At 45.8% G+C, this 21,524-nt stretch overlaps 1 protein-coding gene across 2 annotated transcripts in view; it reads left to right on the forward strand.

Moving 5' to 3' along the window:
• The first annotated feature begins 989 nt into the window (after positions 1 to 989).
• The window catches only part of ZNF697 (zinc finger protein 697), a 30,529-nt gene continuing 9,994 nt past the window's right edge, over positions 990 to 21,524 (forward strand). The window contains exon 1 of one of the 2 annotated variants that reach the window (XM_072769571.1): positions 990 to 1,289. The gene's annotated coding sequence lies outside the window, so the exon portion shown is untranslated. Of the gene's footprint in view, positions 1,290 to 1,554; positions 1,701 to 21,524 lie in introns of those variants that run through there. The other variant, XM_072769572.1, reaches the window with a different exon arrangement.

Below are 21,524 nucleotides of genomic sequence, written 5' to 3' on the forward strand. Positions count from 1 at the left end.
TTAGAGCATGCTGGAAGTCTTCCTTTCCTAGGTCTGTTCATTACATTCTGATCACTTTCCTTAAGAGAGAACACAGCTTTCTGGCATTAAGTCTCCATGTGGCCCTTCCTTGGTTTTTCCCACGAGGGTCCTGGATATGCAGTTCCAGAATTAGATGGGAATTTGTGGAGGATGCTGAGGACTCCTGATAGGCTGGAAGTGGAGTTCTCTTTTATAGCCGATGCCCTCTGTCCCTAAATCCCCAATACAGATGGCCATACACTGGCCACCGCCTGTTTGTAGGTCCAATGAAACCGAATCCCAAAGGTGATGGGGAGAAAGATAAGCAGAAATTCCAGTATGCTCCTAAGTCAGCAGCACAAGGTAGTTTATTTTTTATTGCTTACGTGTCTTGGAGTTAATTCATGTAACTTGTTTTCAATCTCTTAATTTAATTACTTTTCTTGAAAAGATGCCTGGGACAAGGCCAACATAGTAGGGAGCAATGTCACCGGGTCAGGATCTGGAAACAAGCAGCTCTTATGGTTTTAAGGATGAAGCGCCAAGATCTTAAGGAACCTGAATTCCTGGTGAGCAGTCAAGTTCTTTAATCCGCCCCCAGCGGGATTCCGGCGGCTTAAAAGAAGGGAGGAGAAAGAAAAAGAAAATCTAAAAAAAAAAAAAGAAAGAAAAAAAACAACAGAAAAACCAGACAAACAGAAAACCCAAGTCAACTAGAAGCGAACCCACCCCACACTTCCTCCTCTCTGAAGACAAAGGTCGCTCCCACCGCGGAGTCGCCCCGCGCACACCGCCACGGCCCGGCTGCGGGCCCCGGGTAGGGGGCGCGCGGACCCGGGCCGAGCTGCGCCGCCTGGCGGGGCGGGGCGGGGCGGGGCGGGGCGGGGCGCGGGGCGCGGGGCCCGGGGGCGGGGCGCGGGGCGCGGGGCGCGGCGGCCGGGCCTCTCCCAGCCCCGGGGCGCGCGGGGAAGCGGCGAGCGCGTGTGCTCGCGCGCCGGTCGGGGTCGGGCGGGGGCGGCTCCCGGGCGCCCGCTGCCGTGGTGGCAGGAAGTCCCCGGGAACTACAGATCGAGGCATGCTGGGAACATTCCCCTGCTCCTCCCAGGAAATGTCCTTTGTCCAGCCCTACAGGAAGCCCCAGTGAGGACTCAGCGGGGCAGCCGCCCTCCGCCCGCCGCGGCCGCCGCAGCCGCCGCCGCCGCCGCAGCAGCACAGGGGCAGACGCGCCGCGCGGGGCTCCGGCCGGGGCGCGCGCTGCCCTCGCTCCCTCCGCGCCCGCCGCAGCGCAGGTAGGAGCGAGGCTGCGGCCGGGCTCACAGCCGCCCGGGCCGGGGTTGGTCGGGACCGACCGGAGCGCTGCGGGGATGGGCTGTGCGCCGGGGCGCGGGGGGCGGCGCGGCGGGCCAAGTTGTGCGGCGCTCGCCGGACCGCTGTCCGCTCCCCTGGGCGCGGGGCGCCCTTGCGGCCCCCGAGCCGGCGTGGAGCTCGCCCGGGGTCTGCGGCGAGGGGCGGGGAGGCGGCGGCGGCGGCGGCGGCGGCGCGAGGGCGGAGGCAGAGCTGCGAGGGAGCGGGTGGGACCGTCCCGCCGACCACCGAAGGGGGCATCCGAGACCCTCGGAGGAACGAAGCCCAGGGAGGAGCTTGGAAGAGGCGAGGAGAGACTGGAGGGCTTTGTGTGCAGCTGCGGACAGGGACCGAGTGTGCGTGCCTCCCGCGCCCGTCGGCGCCCCCGGCCCCACTGGAGGCTGCGGGTGGGGGCGCACGGCCGGCGCGGGGCCTCCTCGTGAAGTGGGTTCCCCCTTTGCTGCGTCCGCTGCCTTCTGGCCGACCCAGCATCAGCGGCTCGGGCTGCCGTCCGCCTGCCGTCAGCCTGGGCAAACGGCACAATACGCCGAGCGGGTGGGGAGGTGGCAGCAGCTCGTCCCCCTGGAGGGGCGCGGTGTAGCCCTGGGGACCCACCAAGCCCAGATGTCCATGTGTGCGGGTGGGTGGGTCGCGGGGCAAAGCTGGTACGTCCACCTAAGGGGAACACTGAATGGAGGCACGGGTGAGGCGCCTGTGTGGGCAGGAGAGGGCGACTCAGGTTGAGGGGGAGCAGCGGCCACGGGGCGCTGAGTGTACCCAAGGGCCAGGCTTAGGCCGGGCTTCCAGAATCGGGTTACCACTTCCTCTGGGACTTTCCACGATTTTCTCTTTTCCTGACTCTCTACCCCCACCCCCGGTAGTGAATCACCCACCCCTTGCTACAGGAGCGCTAGGCTGGATTCAATTTGGTCACGTTGTGTCCCCGCCTTTATAGCGGACCTGTTCGTCCTTTACCTGTGGGGTGACAGGAATGCGCTGCATCCCCTCTGGCGTTCTCTGTCCCGGGGGGCCCGAGGGTGTGCTGAAGGTGGTTGGATAATGGCTCGCAAGTTAATCGTCTTCTAGGAGCAGTGATGGATGAGTGGGCAACTTCGAACACCGCCCAAGTTTTACTGCTGTATCTGAACTCACTTGCTTAAGGGGTCTCTGTTTCTCCTTTCTCCTCTTCCTCGTCTTTTTTTTTTTTTTAATGCTGTACCCAAATGGTTACCTCCCTCTCTTAAGAAGCCAACATAAGGATATTCATTAATGTGGAATATATTTTACAAACCAAATGAACCTTTAAAAATGCCACTTGAGTGGTGAGGCAGGAGCATCCGAGGTTCATGATAAAAAGGATGTAGGGCACAGAGCCCTGTGCCTTATATAAATGATTTGTAGGGGGAAACACTATCTGCACTGGTTTCTGTAGGACAGATGAAGTGTCTGAAGGTTAGGTAAGAATGGAGTAGGGGAAGACCCAGTTGTTCAGGCTGAGGGAATGAGGATGGCAAAATAAAGGGGAAAAGCTCTGTCAGTCTGGAAGATGATTTCTAGTTGGAACATTTTGGCTGTGTGTGTGTGTGTGTGTGTGTGTGTGTGGGTGCATGCAGGTACGCAGGTATGTGTGCCCCTGTTAGAGGTGGAGGCTGTTGGCAGGGGAGAATTTGATGTCAGAAGTCCAGCTGGGGCCCCAAAGAGAATAAGATGGCACTAGCATGAACCAAAGTCATAAATGGGGAGTCAGGCCACCCTTTACATCACACACAAAGGAAAACATTGATGGCCCTCAAAAACCACTGGGATTAACGAGGTGAATGAAAACAAATCACACCGAGGCAAACCAGCTGATGCAACTGGAGTGAGGTGGCAGGGGTGACCTCACTGAAGGTTGTATGACTAAGGCCCATGGACTTGCACCACATTTCCTCTCCCTCCCCCCAAAAAGCTCTTTGGATCTCCTCAGGATTTGCATATTTGCCTAATTTCTCGCATCCAGTTAAGGGAAGGAGAAAGGGCAAAGTTGATTATAAAGATAAGACAAAAAAGATACTGCCTGTTCATGTAGAATGGAACCCCTCCCCCCCAAATTGCAGTGCCATTTAAGGGGTCTGGCGAAGCTATGCCAATGCTATATAGGCTTTTCCTTGTATCTAAGATCTACTTCTTGGGACGCCTGGGTGGCTCAGTGGTTGAGCAACTGCCTTTGGCTCAGGTCACGATCCTGAGGTCCTGGAATCGAGTTCTGCATCAGGCTCCCCAGGCACTCTGCCTGTGTCTCTGCCTCTGTGTATCTCCCTGAATAAATAAATAAAATCTTAAAAAAAAAAAGATAATCTACTTTTCTTTTTTTTCTTTCCCTCAACAAGTTTCTTAGCACTGTGTAGTGTTAATATGCTCAGTAAAGCTACCTCTTTAGTTTGGCATGCAAAACCCTTCCCGGTTCTGTGCCCACCTACCTCAGTCCTCCATTGGAGCCTGGGCACCCCTAAATACCTCCCCATTCTTATAGCAAACAGCTTCTCATTCCCAGATGCCACAGATGGTCTTCTACCAGCATGCCTCCACCAGGTTGAATTCCATGCTTATTAGGCATCCCAGGACTACCTCTGATTATTTGTGGCAAATCCTAACCCAGCTGAAGTAGCAACCTTCTAGAAGTCTTCCCAGACCTCCCAGCCAGAATTCATCTCATTCCAGTGGTACTTTGTATCCTTTGGAAAACTCACTTCTCTGGGCTGCCTTGTGATAGCTGGACGTTCATTTTTCTCTCATTCTGACTGTAAACCCCTTGAGGGCAATAGCTCTCTCTACCCTGTGCTTTATACCTAGCAGTGCAGAACAGATGTTTACTTAACAAGCATGAGGAATGAGTGAAATAATTGAAAGAATGTATGTTTTAATTTATCTCTTTTCTTTCTTTCTCTCTCTCTCTCTCTCTCTCTCTTTAAGGATTTTATTTATCTATTCATGAGAGACACAGAGGGAGAGGCAAAGACATAGAGGGAGAAGCAGGCTCCCTGCAGGAGCCCAATGCGGGACTTGATCCCAGGATCATGACCTGAGCCAAAGGCAGGTGCTCAACCATTGAGCCATCTAGGCATCCCTCTTTGGTTTCCTATAAGAAAGGGATGAAGCCTTCTTCATAGACCTCTGAGGATTCCTTGCAGTTGTGAATCTAAAGCATCTGGTACATGATAGTCTGGGTGCTTTTTCCTTTTGCTCCTGGATTAAGAGGCCCTAAAAGGATCCATCACAGTGTCTAGTACAAAGACATTCAATAGAATGTTGAATAGGTTCTTTGCCAGCCTTCGTTTTCAGACTCATACACACAGGGTATAGAATGAGACTAACCCCAGGTGGATAATTAGTGACTTTTTGCTGGCTCCTGGACTGAAGAAGGTGACTGTTCCCTCTCAGTTGTGAAGGAGAGATGTGCTTTCTAGAAAGCAGCACCACAAAGGCTGTCCTGCTGTTTGCAGTGAAGCCACTGACATCGTTGTGTTGCTTTGATATTTACAGCCGTCTACCAGGATTAAAACGTGGTATATAAAAGTGCGAGGCAGATCAGACTCTCAGATTTTCTCCCAAGATGCTGCCATTTTGTAGTTCTCCGTTTAGCCCTAACTGGACAGTTTTTCGTGCTTCCATTTTATGTGATGGCAGCAATAGTTATGTGTATTAACTGTTGAACCAGGTAATTTCCATACATTGCCTCAATCTGATGTCTTACCCATTATTATCTCCATTCAAAAAATTGAGGAAATGGAGACTCAGAGGGAAGAAACTTGCTCCAAGTCCCAGATTCTGATCTGGAGATAGGCTGGAATTTGGGTCTGTTGACTCCCAGTCTTGTTTGGAATGGGTAGATCTTTGCTTACCCTGGAAGAAAATTGCCAGGTCTCTCTTCTTTGAGATAGTTCACTTTCCAAATTTCCTACCAGGAACACTGGTGGGTTTTTAAACTCATCCTAGTGGATATCATTCTGAGAGGCACTGGTTTTTTCATAAATTCGTTATTCTTATGCCCTTAAACTCCCTTGGCCATCAGTTGGAAAGCTCTGGTTTGGAATCCCTAATAAGACCTTTGAGCACAGAAATGTTTGCCTGGAATCCTCTTCCCTTTGCCCTCAGCCTATCTGAATTCTTTTTCCTCCCTCCTGGCCAAATCTTACCATTTCCGAACCACCTTTCTCGACACTCCGGCCTTTCCTCTTAATTTTTTGCATTGTTTGAAATACCTGGAGCTCAATGTCTTCCTGATAAAAGCACACCTGAATAAGCCCCCATGCTGTTTGGGAATATTTACATCTCCCCTGCATGTGGCAGGAACCATATGTCCAGAACACAACCTGGCGTACAGTGGACCTTAAGGAACTGAATTGAGTTTAATAAATTGGTAATGACTGAAAATGTAGAAATGCAGACATGAAACATCATTTGCATGTTGACAGTTTGGGAGACAGTTCAGAGGAATCCTTTTCTTACTTAATTTTCATCCTTTTCACATGACTGCCACAAGCACCTTCTGGGGTGCCTGGGTAGCTCAGCTGGTTAAGCATCTGACACTTGATCTCAGCCCAGGTATCTCACCTCAGGTCTTGATCTCGGGGTTGTGAGTTTAAGCCCCATGTTAGGCTCCATGCCCAAATTAAAAATTGAAAAGAAAAAAAAAAAAAGCACCTTCTGGAAATATGCCAGGGCAGACCTGTGTGTTGCTGAGTTTGACCAGTATGTGCTTGACTAATAACATCACTGCTATGTGATTGTGGTGGTTTAATGATACTACTGGGGAGCATGGGTGGGGCCGTTGTTTCAGCCCCTCCCCCCTTGATGTCATTCATCCCCATTTCTACCAGACTCTTCTAGGAAGGGCCTTTTTGTTACACATCTGAGAAAATCAGCCGCTTCCCTGCTTCTGCAGATAGGGTTGGGGGAGGCGAGAGGTAAGGCTAGGGTTGGGGAGGAAAAGAGTTCTTTTTTTTTTTTTTTGAGCCCTAGGAGAGTCCCATTGTTTGGGTGGGGTGTGGATCTGCACTTTATGGCATCATGTATTAGTGGGCATGGTAAAAAGATCAGCAGCCTCTGCTCTTGAAGTGGAAAAGGCTTTTTACCCACCACAGGGTTGAATCCATCACCCGAGGCTGACTATGCCGACCTCAAGGCTACATAGCATTTTGAAAGCCTGATTATAAAACAGCACACAGTGGGGTTATTATGAGCACAGGAGTCGTGAAAGGCTGATAGGACAGTTCTTGGGATTCTTACATTTGTTCAGCAAGTCTTCACTGTGTATCCGTAAGCTAGCAAGAGTGTTCCATCTGCATATGTGGAAAGGCCACCGGCAAGTCTTCAAGTGTCCCTTCCTGCAAAGGGTAAAGTATGCATCTTATAGCCCTATACGTGCAGCTTTAATTTGCTAAAATACATGTAGTTAGGGGAAGAGGGCCTACTTGTATTCAGAGAGGCATTCTAGATATATATTGTCTTCCAAGAACTTTATTAGATTCTTATCATAAATTAGAAAACTGGAACCATTCTTCCTGGGTTTTACTAATAAGAAATGTGGTATTTTTATCTCAGTGCTGTGCTTATTCATGTGGTTAGCACATCTTTGATGCTTGACAACACCTAGGTAGCACACTGTTGGAAGAACACACTTCCATTTGTTGACTTTTTTCCCTCCACACCTAGGAATCTTTGTGTATTTCAAAGCATCACGCTTTTCTTTTTTCCTAGTCTTTTTTCTCTTTTTAATAATCTCTCCAGTTGACAGTGATTTCTGGTAGCAGTAGGTGGTTTTGAAAGCAGTGCATTTTTTTTTTAAGATTTTATTTATTTATTCATGAGAGACACAGAGAAAGAGAGGCAGAGACATAGGCAGAGGGAGAAGCAGGCTCCATGCAGGGAGCCCGACGTGGGACTCGATCCCAGGACTCCAGGATCACACCCTGGGCCAAAGGCAGGCAGTAAACCGCTGAGCTACCCTGGGATCCTGAAAGCAGTACATTTTTAAGATTATTTCATTAGAATGTCAGCCCCACAGAGCAGAACCCAGAGTAATGTGTAGCACAAAATAAATGTTCAGTAGCTATTTGTTGAGTGAACAGTGTGTGAGTGTGTTACATTTAAAAATATTTCATTTTGATTTTTTCCTAATACGATGACATTGCCAATTTTCTACAGTGAGGTGTGCAAAAGGTGCATGCTTATATGTTATATAAGCAAAGGAAATATATATAATTTTTTTGAAGATAACCTTTACTTTTTAGAGAAATTTTAGGTTCACAGCAGGGTTGGATACAAAGTAGAGAGAGTTGCAGTGTGGCCCCTGCCCCTACATATGTACAGCCTCCCCCTTTATCAACCTCCCATACCAGAGTGGTACATTTGTTAAAATCCATGAACCTGTACTGACACATCATTATTGCCCAAAGCCCATAGTATATTTTAGCAATCAGTCTTGAGGTTGTACATTCCACGAGTTGTTTTTTTTTTTTTTACAAAGATTTTATTTATTCATGAGAGACACACAAAGAGAGGCAGAGACATAGGCAGAGAGAGAAGCAGAAGCAGGCTCCCTACAGGGAGCCCGATGCAGGATTTGATCCCAGGACCCCAGGATCACAACCTGAGCCAAAGGCAGATGCTCAACTACTGAGCCTCCCAAGCACCCCTCCATGAGTTTTGACAAATGTATCCACCATTCTAGTATCATACAGAATAGTTTCACTGCCCTAAAACATCCCCTATGCTCTACTTACTCATCCTTCTCTCCCCTTTAGCTCCTGGCAAACCTACTCTTTTTACTATCTCCATAGTTTGCCTTTTCCCAAATATCAGAGAGTTGGAGCCATACAGTATGTAGCCTTTTCAAATTGGCATCTTCCACTAAGGAATATACATTTAAGATTTCTCCATGGCTTTTCATGACTTGCTAACTCATTTTTTAGAAAATATTTTATTTATTTGAGAGAGAGATTGCAGAAGGGAGGGTCAGAGGGACAAGCAGACTCCTTGCTGGGCTGATCCCTGGGATCATGACCTGAGCCAAAGGCAGATGTTTAGCCGACTGAGCCACACAGGCATTGAACAGATCATTTCTTATTAGCTCTGAATAATATTCTGTTTTCCGGAGTACCACAGTTTGTCCATTCATCTACCGAAGGACATCTTGTTTCCTTCCAAGTTTTGATTATGAATAAAGCTGCAGTAAACCTCCATGTGCAGGTTTTTATGCACGGACATAAGTTTTCAGCTCATTTGTATAAATACCAAGGAGTGAGAGTATTGGATTATATGGTATGAAATGCTTAGTTTTGTAAGAAACTGCCTATCTGTCTTCCAAAGCGGCTATACCATTTTGCATTCTTAGCAGCAAGAAGGGAGTGTTCTTGTTCCTCTGCATCCTCACCAGCATTTGGTGTTGTCAGTGTTCCAAGTTTTTGCCATTCTAATAGATGCATGGTGGTATGTCGTTGTTTTAATGTGTAGATCCTTAATGACATATCACATTGAACATCTTTTCATAGGGCTTATTTGCCATCTATAGATCTTTGGTGAGATGTCTGTTTAGTTCTGTTGCCCCTTTTGATTTGTTTTTTAAGATTTTATTTATTTATTTCAGAGAGGGAGAGCAAATGAGAGAGACAGCATGAACGGGGGTGGGGGGAGCAGAGGGAGAAGCAGGCTCCCCACTGAGCAGGGAGGCTGACATGGGGCTCAATCCTAGGACCTGATCATGACCTGAGCCGAATGCAGATACTTAACCAAGTGAGCCACCAGCTGCCCCTGTTGCCCCTTTTGAAAAATCAAGTAGTTCATTTTCTTATTGTTAGGTGGTAAGGATTCTTGGTATATTTTGGATAAGAGTCCTGTATCTGATGTGTCTTTTGCAAATATTCTCTTGCAGTCTGTGGCTTGTCTTCTCATTCTCTTGATATATATATATATAAGCTTTTCCTCTGTTTTTTTTTTTTTTTTTTTTTTTTTGGTGAGTGTATGTGTGCCAGATCTATTTTAATGTAAAACCAGCTTACCCGAGAAATGAGAATTCCCATGTGAAACAAACCTAGAGAAATGCTCCTATTTTTTTTTTTTTTTTTTTAAATAAGGTAAATGTCAGTTGAATTCTACCAGACTGTGGCCTCAGCCTGGACCAGGTTGGGGGCAGTTGCTATAGGCACTCTTTTTTTTTTTTTTCTCAATCACAGATTTTCTTTTATTTTTATTTTTATTTATTTATTTTTATTGGAGTTCAATTTGCCAACATATAGCATAACACCCAGTACTCATCCCATCAAGTGCCCCCCTGAGTGCCCATCATCCAGTCACCCCCACCCTCTGCTCACCTCCCTTTCTACCACCCCTTGTTCATTTCCCAGAGTTAGGAGTCTCTCATGTTCTGTCCATAGGAACTCTTTTTATTTGTTTCCCTACTCCCTACTGGGTACTGTGTGTATTGATTGAATTGGTAGTTTGGTAAAATATTTCTGGTCACCTATGCTCTGTAGAGCATGGACCCTTTTTACAAACTCCTTCCAGAGCCTATGTTTGTCTCATAGCTTAAAATTCCGGACCCTTAGGAGAAAGGTTTCTAGGCTGATGATTGTATGTAAGAGAGAAGAGAAATCAAGACATGTGTGCCTTTCCTATAGTAGTAAGAAAACCAAAACAAGTACCAAACTCCTGAAAACTGCCAGAGAATAAGCTTTGGTCTGCATAGACAGGTTCAGTGTTAAATATCAATTTATTCTGTATTTGATTGTGCTTCAGATATGCCCTCCCCCAACCTCCTCCCCAACCAAGCAACTTCTGAAGTTATCAGTCTTTTTTTTTTTTTTTTTTCATCATTTAATTTCTGTTTGTTCCAGTCCTGTCTTTCCTCCAGTGGTGAGAGAGAAGCAGCTGTCCTGTCAGACTGGCAGAGTCTAGTGGCATTTCCCACCATAAACACAAACACAGCTCTGTGCCACCTCTGTTCTTCGCAGAGCTGAACTGAGTGTTAAAGTCTTGGAGTGGAGGGGAGGACTCCCAACAGGATAATTGGATGCAAACAAGGGGTGCTAGCATTTGGCCAAGGGATGCAGGATTCTTTTTTGAGAATTTTCTGTCTAACTTCTGAAGCTAACTAATCACCACTTTCTATCATGTCTACTTATTTAGCAGGATAATTAAGCATGCTTGGCTCTTGGTGCTGATAGGTTATTGGATCCCATTAGGGGAGCTAGGTTGTTTCCATGGCTCTGCCTTACCTAATGTGATCTTGGCCAGATCACTACATTTCCTGGTCTTGTTAGTTCTTCCTTTTGAGACTGAGGGAGAGAAATAAGTACACCTAATTTTATCCATTTCGAGAAATATTTGAGGGCTCCGTTATGTGGGAAGTAACCAAAATGAGTAAATCAAGATGTTCCCAACAGCAGCTGGCAGTTAAGAGGTGGTTGGGAGGGAGAACAAACAAGATACAAATTATTCTAACTCTGATTGTATTTTAAAAACTAATGTCAGACAGAATAAGATAAGGAAAACTACTTTAAAGAGTCATATGAAAAAAAAAATAGTCATATGACTGACAAGTTACCTACACCCCAAAGTTCATAGCAGTAATGTCCACAATAGCCAAACTGTGGCAGGAGTCAAGATGTCCTTTGACAGATGAATGGATAAAGAAGATGTGGTAGGGCACCTGGGTGGCTCAATAGGTTGGGCATCTGTCTTTGGCTCAGGTCATGATCCCAGGGTCCTGGGATCGAACCCCATGTCGGGCCCCTGCTCAGCAGGGAGCCTGCTTCTTCCTCTGGCTGCTCCTCCTGCTTGTGTTCTCTCTCTTTCTCTCCCTGTCAAATAAATAAGTAAAATCTTAAAAAAAAAAAAGATATGGTATATATACAATGGAATATTACTCCTCCATCAGAAAGGTTGAATACTTACCATTTGCTTCAACATGGATGAAACTAGAGGGTATTATGCTGAGTGAAATAAATCAATCAGAGAAAGACAATTTTCATATGGTTTCACTCATATGTGGAATATAAGAAATAGTGAAAGGGATTATAAGGGAAAGGAAGGAAACCGAGTGGGGATAAATCAGTGAGGGAGACAGACTATGAGAGACTCCTAACTCTGGGAAACAAACAAAGGATTGCAGAAGGGGAGAAGGGTGGGGGGATGGGGCGACTGGGTGACTGGCACTAAGGAGGGCACTTGATGGGTTGAGCACTGGGTGTTATATGTTGGCAAATTGAATTTAAATAAAAAAAAAGTCATACGAAGTGAAACAATAATTCTCCTTGAGCACTAACAAGCATATAGGGTATGTATAGTTGTTATCTGTTTTATAGATGAAAAAACCAGGGCTCAAAGAGATTGAGCAACTTGCTTAAGGTAATAGAGCTAAAGGCTGGATTCATACAGGTGGTTAACCACTACAGATATTGCTTCACTCAGGAAAGGAGAGACTGCATCACGCTGTTTCTCTCTGAGGAGGTAGAGCATGGCTAAAAGAGGAAAAACACAGGTGCCTTCTGGGGAGCATAAAGCAATCCTTTTGCCTGGCATTAGCCCATTAGAGGTCAGGGAGCAGTAAGAGAGTCTTGAGCTATATTGTTGAGGACTGGGAGTTTGTGCTGCTCTGAAGAGTGGCAGAGTCAATTAGAGGTTTAGGAGCAGGAGAAATAAATGCAGTGGCAACTATGTTTAGGTTTTTTTTTTTTTTCCAATATTTTATTTATTTAAGAGAGGGGGAGAGCAGAAGCTGGTAGAGGAACAGAGGGAGGGGGAGAAGTAGGCTCCCCATGGAGCAGCGATCTCAGGACCCCAGGATCATGACCTGAGTTGAAGACAGACGCTCAACCCACTGAGCCCCCCAGGTGCCCCAGCACCTATGTTCTAAGACTGATCCAGGGGTGGTGTGTAGGTGCATGTAACTGGTAAGATGTTACGGCAGTGATAGTGGCCACAGGAAAGAAGTAAAAGGAAGGACGAAGGACTGGGCAGCCAATTTGATTGAAAGGGATGACGAAGGGCCAGACTCCAGGGTTTTGAGCCTCGCGGTGAGTAAGGACAGAGTGGCATGAAAAGAAACGGGCACTGTGAGGAGCCAATTTGTAATGAAGATTCGGGAAAAGAAATGTTTCTTGGTGTGACAAGGGTCAGATACATTATAAATGGAAATTCCTTTAGTCTTCAGAAAGACCTTTCAAGGTCACTTGTTTTTCTCTTATATAGATGAGGAAAACTATGCCTCAAAGAGATAAATAAATGTCTCAAGGGCATACAACGTGTAAGTGGCAAACTTCTACTTGAACCCATGTCTGTTGACACCTCCTGTCCCATGTCCCCCAATGTGCAGGGCAGCATTTCAGGACTAGAAGGATATTAGAGCTCCTCGGGTATAATGCTTGGTGCATCATTAGAAAACATGGACCTGGAGCAGGTTATCAGGGCTTGGGCAAGAGGTTCAAACTACTGCAGCCTCTGGATAGAGGTGTTTATTTCAAATTAGGGAAAAGGGGCTAGATGATCAAGAGAAGAAAATGCAAACAAGAACCTTGAAGTTTGACTGGTTTAGGGGCTAAGAGGAGGAGACAAAGTGGAAAGTGATCACAGGGAGGACTGGGGCAGGTAATAACATCAATGCTAGGGAAGGAGAGTATTGCCAAGGAAAGTGTCTCAACAGGATTTCTGCAGTCATTTACCGAATTCCTATTGTATATGCCAAGCACTTTACAGCGTTGATGGTGTTAACCTTAAAAATAAAAGTCCATTATATTACCAGCAAAATGGGTTTATTTGGGAAAAGGAGAGAACTGTAATTTGAGACATGAAAGCTATGGCAAAACCATAGGCAAGTCCAAGAAACAAAGGAGAGGAACATTATTTTTTGGAGAAGAAGGAAGTAGAGAGAGATTATTTTGAAAGCAAGTCAGCTGCAGAAAATACTATCTGCTGAGATGGCCCACACATGGGCAGCCTGCAGTTAACTGGGAAACTGATGTGTGTGGTGATGATGAAGCGGTTTAGCAGGGCTCACTGGCACCCATCCCTCCTTTTCCTATGGGCCTGTGAGACTTGTTGGCCAAAACATGGCACTGCAGAAGGGAATGTAATCTAGTTTGATCATTAGTTTGGGGAATTTAAAAAATGATAATGTGAGGAAAAAGCATCTCACCTTAGAGTTTCATAGTTTGCTAGAAAAAAATGTCTTTTAAAATTCTTTTAAAATGGTATAACCAATAATTCTTTAGGTTGATGCTTCCTGGGCTTTCTTTTCTCTCTAAACGCCCCCCCCCCCACCTCTCTCATGACTTTTCTTTCAAATGCTTTACCAAGGACTTGGAAATATTAACTGTTTACCATAACACTCCATTAAGTCAAAGCTAATTCAAATGACCGCTTTTTTCTAGCCAACAAGATATCTGTTTTCTCTAAGAAAAGTAGTTAAATCAGAGACTATTTCTAAGCATCGCATGAAGATAAGTTTGAAGAACATTTCCTGTGTTGTTTTTTAGAGGAAAAATAATTAAAATAAAAATAGAAAAAAAGAAGAGAACAAGAAAAAATAGGAAGGAAGAAGGTAGCATCCTTGAAGTGCTGTATCAATAACTCCAGAGCACTAAACCCATAAATATGACAGAGCTGGCTAGGGGGGTTCAGTGCAGGGGAGATTGAACTTCAAAGCAATCACATAACCTGGGTGGTAGTCACAATTCTGCCAACAACTCACTACCTTTGTGGATTGAAACAAGCCATTTACTTCCCCCAGTCCTCATTTTCCTTATGGGTAAAACAGGAGATCCTTTAAAGACATCTTCAACAACAACAACAAAAAAAATCATGAGATTGTCTCATTATCTGTGGATAGTGTCTCTTCAGCAAAATTTAGCTTGTGGTTGGCCTGCTCCCACCACCTGGCCTGCTTCTGCATCACCTCCCACACAGAGAATGCAGAGCTGTTACAGCAGGAGCAAAAAGATGTAATAAAAAAGAGGGTGAATCTGAGAAACTGTATTTGTAGTAATAGGTCCTGTTGGGTGAGTATGGGTGGTACATTTTTTTTACTTGCCATTAGGGGTGGTGAATCAGGGCTCCTTATATTGCAGAGTTCTAGGATACTCCCCGAACGCCCCTTTCACCTGGGTATTTCCAGGTTTTCAGTTGCAGGCAGGATGACTTTGTGAACACTTTGAAGATTTGTTTGGAATGAGTTGGCGACTTTGGCCTGATTTTAGTTCTTTTTCCTTGGAGAAAAGGAGGATTAGCTAACAAAGCATTTTGTGTCCTTGGTAGGTAATGGCTTGATTAATGTGCTTTGACTCACTGCCCAAGTAAGCAGCTGATGGGAGCCATAAACCCACCGTTAAACTTGTATAAATTAGCTACATCCCAGAGAGGCTGTGTGTTAGAGGCTTGAAGAGCTACTTAAGGCCCTCTTAGTGCACCTGCCGTGTAACACAAGTGATTAGGAAGTGAAAAGCAGGTGAGCTAATATGATAGGGGGCCGCAAGTCATCAGTGTGTTTCAGCCAAGCGCCAACAGGCTGCGTGGGGATGAACAGAAAGGGGGTTGGAACAAAAGTTGCAATGTCCATGTTTTAAGCTAGTGTCTGCCCCTAACTAGTACATTCATAGGTAATTCATGTCACCTTTCTGAGTTTCTGTTACCTGATGCATCTGTAAAATAGGGTACTGGACCAGACCAGCAAACCAATCAGGCAGGTTGCCCTCTTGCTGCATCCCTCATTCTGCTCTAGCCCTTATTTGAAATTAACCAATGTTTTTTATCTCCACCTACCACCTGATTTTGGATCTACTGTCAGTATCTTCTCTTCCCCACCAACCCACCAAAAGATTTCATGCTGCAATGCGCTCTTCTTATCCCTCTTCCCCAAAACCACTGAGGATTTCTGAAATACTCTGATAGGAACGTATCGTGTGTCCTCTGTAGGAGTGGTTTACGGCAGGGTTTTTGTTTTGTTTGTGGGCCACGAATCCTTTCAGAGTCCAAGGGATAGCTATGTGTCTCCTCATCAGAAAAAAGTTTCTGCAGACACATTTACATAAGATTTCAGAGAGTTCATGGACTCTGAAGGTCCTCAGGCTAAGAACCCACGCAAAAGAAAAATACCATTATTCTATTTCTAAGCTTGTGTAGGACTGCTGATCTTTCCAGGAAATGCTAGAAGCTGGAGGTAAAGGGGACAGAAGGAACCCAAAGGGCTTGAGCCTCATGAACGGCTTGGGAACCATGGTATGCAAACAGCGAATGAGCCTGGGACCCTACAGTCTTCTGGAGACAAGTGTGCCAGTTTCTGAATGAAAGCCGTGACCTGTGACAAGTTCTGTACACCCTTTGCTAAAATCGATATCTGTGAGGTTTTTTCCAACCTAAAGTGGGAACACAATACCTTCTCCCTGTGCCCTTTGCAATGTGGTGTGAATAAATTTGGATGGCATTTCTCTCTGAGAAGGACACTGTCTAAATTTAAAAGTTCTCAGGGCTGGTAAAGTAGTTCTGTCTCTGCCAGAGTTCATCTCTTAGAGATCACATTTTCATAAATCACTAGTGTATTAGCTTCCTTTTCACTGACACGCACCCTGACATTTATCATGCCCTTACAAGATCATTCTGGGGATGACCAATTATTGATGTACTCAATCTGTTGGATACTCACATCATTTTGTCAGTTTGACTTTCCTGGGGATAAAGCATTCTTCTCACAGACTCATCAGGACCATGACGTCTCACCAGGTTTACTTCCTCTTAGTCTGGGGTGTAAAGTTGCTGAACTAATGGTGGAAATAAATAAGCATGGCTGTGTGGCAAGATCCTTTTTTGAGTTCTCCAGAAATACAAAAGTAGATGAAAGTGGAAACCGTTTTCTGTTTCTATTTTGCATATCACAGCTATTCTTCTATCTCATAGAAAGAAAAAAAAAAGTCTCAAAAGCATCAAAGTTCAGGTCCTTCAGTCTCTTTACCCCACTGCCTCTGCGCCCAATTCTCATGGGCTCTACTTGCTATTGAGCATTTTAATGAGTCCTGATTTGGCATACTTTGTAAAAGCAAGCTAATTCTTTTGTGGAAGTCACTGACCTTTTATTACAGTCTGTTCAGGATTTAAATGAATATAATCAACCTTCAGTTTCAGAAACAAAAATGTATGTTTTCTATTTTAAGACCTTTTATTAGTAACTTTTTTAGCAAATAGGAAAGTAGGTAGAGTTGTATAGTAAAACCACATTCTCCACTCAGCTTCAACAGTGATCAGCAAATGGCCATCTTTTTTCATCTACCTCCCTGCTTACTCCCCTTTGTCCTGGAATTCCAGACATTTCATTTCAAATGAAGGAAATTCCAGATGTATCATTTCACCTGGAAATACTTCATTGTGTATATATCTTAAAGACATAAGAACTCGTTGGAAATCTATTCCCCACACCAATGCCTTAAAAAAATGAACAAGTTTCTTACTGCCAGGTACCTAATCAGCATTCACGATTTTCGAGTTGTCATATAATTTGTTTTTGTACTTTAGTTGAATTGGGTTTCAAATAAGGTCTGAAATTGATGTTGCTGGATCCATCTCAAGTTTTTTTGACATAGTTTGACAAAGTTTCCTTCCTTTCGATTTATCATTCTTGCTATTTTTATCATTGTTATTGATGTGTCTCCTGTAGTCCTCCTGTAGTTCCTATGATCTGGGTTTTGCTGATAATGTTATTTTTAAGGAAATAAGAGTAACACAAGCATGTCATTTTTAGAAAGGTGGTTTTCAGTGTATATAAATGTTTCACTTTGTGCTGAAAACAGTCTAGCTCTAGAGTTTACAATTTAATTAGGCAGGGAAACGGAAGCATCAGGAGACGTCTCTACATTTTTATCCCTGCTTTCTCTTTGTTGGAAGACACCTTGGCAGATTATATGCAGAGGTGTCACTTAGCTGCTGCTGAAATGAACTGGGCTGGAACACCAGCCATTCTTCAGCAACAATGCCAAACGGTTATTTTGGGCAGAGAATTGGAAGAGAAGTTTTGCCTGTTGAATCTGTAGTGGGAAATTGGGGTGACTGAATGTATGAATCAAACCCTTTGGTCCCAACACTCCTCGCTCCCTGTTTGCTGCGGTGAGCATTCTCTTGAGGACCGTTCATTCCAGTGGAAATATGATCACAGAATCATTTGGGGGAAAACACTTCCTGAGGACACCTGGCCTCATCTGGCAACCTTACCAAGGATTTCCAGCATCAACTCTCCAGAATGAAGCTGTTTGTTAACAATTTCCATATCCCACATATACCTGCTGTGCATTCTGAGTTTGCTTTCTCTCTTGTCCTCAAGAGATTGTTAAATTGCATCTCTCTCTGCAATGGGAGTGTCTGCCTCCACACATATATGTGTCTTTGAAGCTCTTCGGCTAAGATTAATTTTGAGTCTTCCCTGCTGTCCTTTTCAGTACATACGTACCGCATGCAACTACCCATATATAAGAAGATGTTTTTAATGAGTAAATTTTGACTTACGATGGGATTATTGTAGACTTTTTTGTTGTGTGTAATGCTTAATTTTATGCATCAGTTTGGCTGGTCCAAGAGGTACACAAATACTTGATCTAACTTTCTGGGTGTTTCTGTGGCAGAGTTTTGGGATGAGATTAATATTGAAATTGGTAGACTTTGCGTAAAGCAGATTGCTCTCCATTGATATGGGTGGGCCACATCCAATCAGTTGAAGGCCTAAATAGAACAAGACTGATTTCCCTAAGTTAGGAGGAATTCTCCAGCTGACAGCCCTTTGGATTGGAACTGTAGTATCCACTTTTCTGCATCTCCAACCTGCTGGCCCACCCTGTAGATTTTGGACTTGTCAGTCTCCATAATCACATGGGCCAATCTTCCTATATGCACATCGCGTTGGTTTTGTTTCTCTGGAGAATGCTGACAAATGGTATGGGAGGAAAGAAAGGCAAGTAAGTATATGCCCTGGATTTATCTGGCTGGCTGTTTTTAAAGTGGTGTGTGTTTTTTTTTTTTTAAGATTTTATTTATTTATTCATAGAGATGTAGAGAGAGAGAGAGAGAGAGGCAGAGACACAGGCAGAGGGAGAAGCAGGCTCCATGCAGAGAGCCTGACGTGGGACTCGATTCCGGGACTGCAGGATCATGCCCTGGCTGCAGGCGGCACTAAACTGCTGCGCCACCGGGGCTGCCCCCAGTGGTGTGTTCTTTTAAAGAGATGGAAGGATCATTGGAGAGGCCATCAGTAAACTGAGATTCTGGCCATAACCCTTCTAGCAAGCTGTCTTTTGGTTTCTGACCTGCTCATTTTCCCTTTCTAAGCCTCACTTCCCTGTCTGTAGAAGCAATTTGAGCTAAGGGATTTCCAACTTGATGAGTCCATGAAATAACAAATGTTGAACATGTGAGCCAGCTACCAAAGAGGACTGCCCAAGTGCTAGATAAGAAAAAAAGTCGAGGATGTATGATAGGTAGTGGTGGTAGTACAATGCCAAGCACAGTGAAGAAAAAAAATCATGAATGGAGGGGATGATACTCTGTGCATCAGGTGACATTCTAATCAGTTCAGTGTAGAACATGGATGAGTACATGCCTGTGTGAGAACTTGTAGCTTTTGTGCTTTTCCTCTAAGTTCAGGTGATCTTGCTTTGAGGCCACTTAGAATCTATCTCTGAATTGCAGTAATTCTTATTTTTTTGCAGCAGGAGTAGGGTGGTGGTGAAGGCTTGACAGCTGTGACAAGCTGAGGCCCTCTGGCCAAACTGAGGGGCCCCAGCCTAACCAACAGACAGGAAATGCCTGACCCCAAGGACATTTGTGCTATTCTTGACCAAAGAGATTGGAAGGCGTCTCAGGCTAGCTCTGGCCAAGAGGATTGTAAATGTATTTTTCTGTTGCCTTGGTTGAGCCTTTCTATTCCTTCAACTTGGGCTTTCCCCTCCAGGTAAAAAAGCAGTAACCACAAGGAAGAAACCATATTATTTTAGCTTCTCCTATCTGGTGAGTACTCAGTACTTAGCTGCAGCAATCTTTTGGCTTTTTGTGGGAAATTAATGTTCACCTCCTGTGGCAGCCTGCCACTTGGGAAGTTGGCATTTTGGGTCAGACAGTCTGGGTGTGTGACCGGGGAAGTCAGCTGCCCCCTTTGGATGCAGACACATTCTCCTTGATCACTGGAGGCATCCAAATATGGTAAGAGACAAATATGGTGAGGTGGATTTCTTTGCCCTTGGGGTTCTTTATGACCACAGGCTCACCCATGAGGAGGCAGGACCCTGATGGCCATATCCCCAGAGAGGCTAGCACTAGCTGACTGTTTACACAGTTGGTGCTGAGGACTGACAAATGATTAACCCCCTGGAATCCCTGATTAGCCCCCAGTTATGGTCATGAGTTCAGCCTTTTGAACTGCAGCCTTAAATTGTTTTTCCAGCATTCTCCCCAGTCGGGTGTCTCTGCCCGGCCTGGCCTGTGCTATGGAAACCCTCCCCAGGGAGCGAGTGGTGTGCAGGGGGCGTGGGAAGTGAAGGCTGGAGGCCTCAGACCAGCTTCAGGGGAGGCGGGGAGGCTGGCCTGCCCATGCTGAGGTAAGGAAGGCACCCTTGAGAGGACAGGGAGACAGGAAAGGCACTGCAGCCTGGAGGAGGTGGAGTGGGAGCCACTCCTGGCCCTCTGCCTGGCCACTTCCTTCCCCTGACATGACAGCTTCGCCGGCCTGGCTCTCGGCCACCTGGCAGTGGCCATGGCACATGACTCCCCCACCAGCTCAGCGTGCTGGCCAGGAGCTGGGGGGCGGGGGTGGGGTCTGCATGGGGCCAGGGCCCTCTGCCTGCCCAAGGCCCTGGGTGGGCCTCGCTCTGCTTCCTGGGCTCCCCAGGCTCAGCGTGTCCTGGCCAGCACCCCCTTCCCGGGCAGCAGTGCCAAGGCAAGGGGTTAGGACATGCTGGCCAGACTCCTTACTATACCTCGGAGTGGAGCTATGTTACCGGGAGCTCAAATGAGCTGCATCACCCAGTGGGAGACCATCTCACAGCAGGGGCCTGGGAGCACCTCTTGCTACTCCACCCACCCTGGCCAGAGGTAGCATGACAGTGTGGGGTCCTGTGCCAGATGCCCTGGAGAAAGATGGCCAGTGCTTTATCTTTCAGGAAGGTGAGGGAGAGGTGAGGCACGCTTATCTGCCCCAGCCTGCTCCGAGGAAGTGCTGTTGACTCCATAAAGTGGTGGGGCTCTGGCTTTTGGAAAGGGCTAGGTTTTGCAAAGAGCCCTAGAGGGGGCCACTGGGAAAATGTGCCAATAAATTCTAACTCGAGCTTCACTTTCTCTTCCCTCATCTCATTTCCTCTCTCTCTCACCCCCATATCTCCTTCCAACATACTTTATCCCATTTACTTCCACTCTGTGGCATTATCTTTAAATTGATCTGATTAATCTTTCAACTGGGGTCAAATTTATCTAGAAGGCACTTGAGCATTTTCCTAGTGACTTCATAGGGTAATGAACATTACTCTTTTTGAATTAGGTGGGCATGGGGTAGGAGGAAAGGACATGAAAAATATTGCAGATTCTAGAATGGTCTTGGCAAAGTTGACGGATCCCACCCTGAAATCACTTGCACCCAAGAGAAAGCTGTGGTGGTGATGGCGGGCATTTGGGATGTCAGCAACTTGCTTTGCAAGTTGAGTAAACAAGCTGCAGCTGAAAATGTCTAATGACACTGACAGTGATGCCTCCTTGGATTAACTCTCTCCTGCATGTCATATGACAAGCTAGAAGAGGACTCAGGTACATTCAGACCTAACCTCCTCATTGAACAGAACCCCAAAGGAGGCAAGTACTCAAAAGTTACACAGCATAGGGCTCTGCTGGCCAAAAACATGGGCTCTTCCCCATCTCTGCTAGTTCAGTGATTAGAACTAGACCCAGAATTAATCTGGTCCACCTGACTGCTCCCACCATTACCTGTTTGGTTTACTTCCTGCCTTATACTTCTCTTTCTTCTGTGGCGATGCGCAGGGGGCTGTCCCTTACAGTACAGCCAGGGTTTCTTGTACATACACCTCATTCAGCTTGCTTATGCTTTTTGAATACAGGATGTATTATCAACATCTCTGAACCAATATGGAACTGCATCTTCTTCCCTTACCCTAGGTCCCCTCCCTGGT

The sequence above is a fragment of the Canis lupus genome, chromosome 12 (assembly GCF_048164855.1).
Source record: "Canis lupus baileyi chromosome 12, mCanLup2.hap1, whole genome shotgun sequence".
Classification (NCBI taxonomy): Eukaryota; Metazoa; Chordata; class Mammalia; order Carnivora; family Canidae; genus Canis; species Canis lupus.